This window comes from Buceros rhinoceros, unplaced genomic scaffold (assembly GCF_000710305.1).
Source record: "Buceros rhinoceros silvestris isolate BGI_N320 unplaced genomic scaffold, ASM71030v1 scaffold25893, whole genome shotgun sequence".
Lineage (NCBI taxonomy): Eukaryota > Metazoa > Chordata > Aves > Bucerotiformes > Bucerotidae > Buceros > Buceros rhinoceros.
Window position 1 is genome coordinate 43,112 of NW_010402273.1, and position 3,840 is coordinate 46,951.

Here is a 3,840-nt window from a genome sequence, read left to right on the forward strand (position 1 = left end):
TGTTTAAAAGCCCCGGGGCCAGCCTCTCTCTGCCACAACCTCACTTAAAAGTCTCCCCTTCTCCCATCACTTTACTAATTTAGCTGAACTGGTTAATTGTGACTCATCTTATTATTTCTTCCAAAGCAAAGATCCAGAAAGTTACTGCATTCCCCTTCGGTGTCTGCACCCCCTGCTGTGGCCTGACCTTAAGGCACCCCAGGAGCTGCAGTAGGAGCTGCACTGGAATGTTTAGGTTTTCCCTTGCAAAACAGGCCCTTCTCTCCAAGTGTGAATGTGCTTCAGTCACCTAAACATACTCGGGTGGGGGCGGGAAGGAAATTTCCTTTTTTTTTTTATTTAACTAAATGATTCCCCTATTTGCTGAAAGCAAACAAAGACATGCCTCACCACGTTCCCCTCGCACGATGTACCAAGGTAAGAAGAAACTCTGAGCAGACCATTTTTTTTCCCTCTGAAGACTAAACAAATTCCTGCCCGCAATCTGTCGGTATGCCATTCCTACAGCCTCTGCGAGCAGAAACAGATTACGGTACACGGACATTGTACGTGTGGAAAACCCACCCGGCACCAGGTGCTGCTATTGCATGGGCACGAGTGGGTTGGCACATACGCACGGTGACTTCTGAAAATTCTGCTGCGTTTAAGCTTTCTTAACCATAAGGAAGAAAACCTGCAGCAGAACTGCGATTTCAGACTAGGTGACAACGAGACAATTGATGTTCCTTGGAACCAGATAGATAGATGAACATCCCATTTCTTGTCAGTATAAGGGAGTGAGTCAAGACCTTCCAATCAAAAGCTGCCAGTTTGTACTGTCAGGACATCACAGTCTCAGGTCACCCCAAACTGACATAACAGCATTCTAAAAATATTCTTTACCTTATGCCTTTTCCCTCACATCAGCTGATAAAGGGCCCATCAACTGTTTGTAAAAAGCAGTTAGAGAGGGAAAAAAATAGCTAGTGAATGTCTGTGTTGGTCAGTCTTTGCTCTCGGTGTCCAGGTCGGTCCTGCCTGCACGCACCCATGACTGTCGCCGAGCTGAGCAGAGCTCAGTGAGAGTATTTGCGAGGTGGAGGCATAGGCAAACATTTTATTTCAGTGTTGTAGGAACTGGGGAAGACGTGGGCAGCCGAAGCTGGGTTTGCAGAGAAGAGGAACATGCCTGTCCTCATCTGGCCTTTCCTCTACCTGGCCTCTGTGTAAGTGAGCATGGTCTGCGGTTTCCTGATGGTGTAAACGAACACGATCTGTGGTTTCCTCTCACATCATCGCCTTTAGTGTAGACAGCAACACCGGACAGAAAGCAAAACAACCAGAGATGCTGCTAGAGCAGAGAAACACGGATTCTCCTGGTCACAGGCTCACCTGGATCACTGGAGCCGAACTACTCCAGCCCCAGAGCTGCGCTCCAGACCTGCTCGGTCAGTACAGACAGACATGACACCAAAGCTACACCAGCTCTGCTCACTTTGGCTTCCCCAGATGGACCACAACTTCTTCTCTCACAGCAGTTATGTAGAAGCTTTCTTGTGGTTATTTGCCGTTGAAATGCTGATTTGGCTTCAATTTTTCTCACTGAACTGAATTTATATGTAACTGTTACAGCACTGCCTTAGCAAGAGACATGCTAAAACACCACCTTCTCCTCTACTATCAGACATTTTCATCAGATGTTAGACCAACCAATTCTTTAAGGTTATTCTGCAATATATGTTATTTTAAAAAATAAACCTTGACTGAACTGAAAGAAAACTGGCCACTAATTTCCGATCACCGATTCAGGAAGTCCAGAAGCCATTGACAGGCTTGCGATGGGCATTACTACAGCGCTCCGCATTAAAATATTGTAGCACACGCCGAGGAATTCTCTACACAGGTAGCAGGCACTGCCTCCAGTGAAACATTTCCAAACACAATATGCCAAACGACCCGAGCACCGAACAACTGGCAAACCCTGAGAAGGCAGGTGTTAAACTCCCCGTTCCTGCGTACTAGCAGGTACTTCAACTGCAGCCGCAGCAGCGCGCATGCAGTAACCATCGGCTTGGGCAACTACCCGTATCTCCACTCCCAAGTCTAGTGCAGGAGGTAGGTGTGCGGGCACTGACGCTCCCAGAACAGGACCGTTCAGCCTAGCAGCGCACAGGGTGTTGGATGATCACGGGAATATTTGCCCACATTCAGATGGGAAAACTCAGATGTCAGGCACCCAGAGGACTGGTGGATAAGCCTGAACTCAGAGTCCTGGAGCCTTGGCTCGTGGTGAGTTCCCCAAAAGACAGTGAAGAACTTCCTCCGCTTTAATTCAGAGGACATTAGGTTGGGCTACGGATCCGGCTAATGGTGACAAATTTCCTTAACTCCAAGCAGAGAGATTTTTATTGAGGAGTTATACTGATACACTGCTCAGCTGGTATGACACAAAGCTAGAACTAGAGAGACATGGGATTTATCCTTGATCCTGCTGCTGCTCCCAAGGATGACCCAAGGAGGGTCATTTCACTTCTTTGTCCCTGACCTTCACACTTGTTTGTGTGCTGCTAGTTCCTCCGTACAGTGCTGCCTCATCGTCTGAGGAGAGAGGTTATAAAGAAACCAGGTATCGCTATTAAAACTAATGGATCTATGCATTACTTAAAATGGTCCATTCCAGGAATCCCACGTAGTCTTAAAAAGGAACATTTTGCAGAGAGAAGGAGCAAGTGGTAGAGGCACATCATGACTGCTTTGCAGTGTGGTGACATTCTTTGCCGTAGGTAATGACCAATTAATAGCAATTCTAACACTCCGTTTGGAGAATGCCTGGACACTGAGACAGCGCTCAGGTGAGGGGCATTTTATTGCAGTTCATTAGAAAAAAAAAAGCAATAAAAGGCTGAAGAACCATTGCAGCTCCTAATTACAGTATGATAAACTATCACTGACAAGAATAGGAAATGAAATGTCCATTCAATTTCCTACGCCTTTGTTGCTGCCATTGAATTGCACTGACGGTGCCATTCAGGGACACCAGCATGGTGCCTGTTTACGAGAGAACTTTGCAAAACAAAGACAGTCACGGTCAAAACTCAGCTGATCAATTCAGTATATTGACATGGAAGAGCTCTGAAGAAAAAAAAAGTACTCCGAGATAGCCTCGTGGGACGGTTTAGTGGAAGTGTGAGTAGCAGGAAATGATCTCAGGGCTCTCTAGATGTGTGGTGGCCACAGAAAAACAGCAACTCGCTTTCAAACAGAGTTTGACCAAACTTCCCTCGTCCAGGCGAAAACACCACAGCGCAACTCCCTGAGGGAAACGGCAAATGACAGTGTTCTGCACAAAGAAAAGAGCTTTGTCCAAGTCTGGCTCCATAGAAAACTGGTATAAAGTCTTTGCTTTCAGTGGTAGGAGAGAATGTGCCACACTGCCTGCGATACATTTCAGATGTATCTAAAACATACCATGGAGCAGCTCACAGAAATGATCCGATTTTCCTCATTCCTTTAACTAAGAGAATGGAACTGCTCTGGATTTACGAGGGAACAAACTGAAAGTAGCTGGAAGCACTGTTTTTAAGAAGACCTTGCTATGCCATAACTTTTTACAGTTCAGCTGCTAAATTACACATTATAAAAATAAGTGCAATTGAGAGACCATGTTAATCTCAGAAGTTTAAACATCGCCCTGTAATGACTGCTTTATATGGGCCCGTAGTAAAGCGCTTTATGGGGCATGAAGGAGGTTCATCCGCACGCGTACGTTAAATGCTCCTGGGAATTTTCTCACATAGAGGGATGAGGCTGACACAAAACTAAATACATACAAAACATTGCCATCATTCACACTGCCACAGG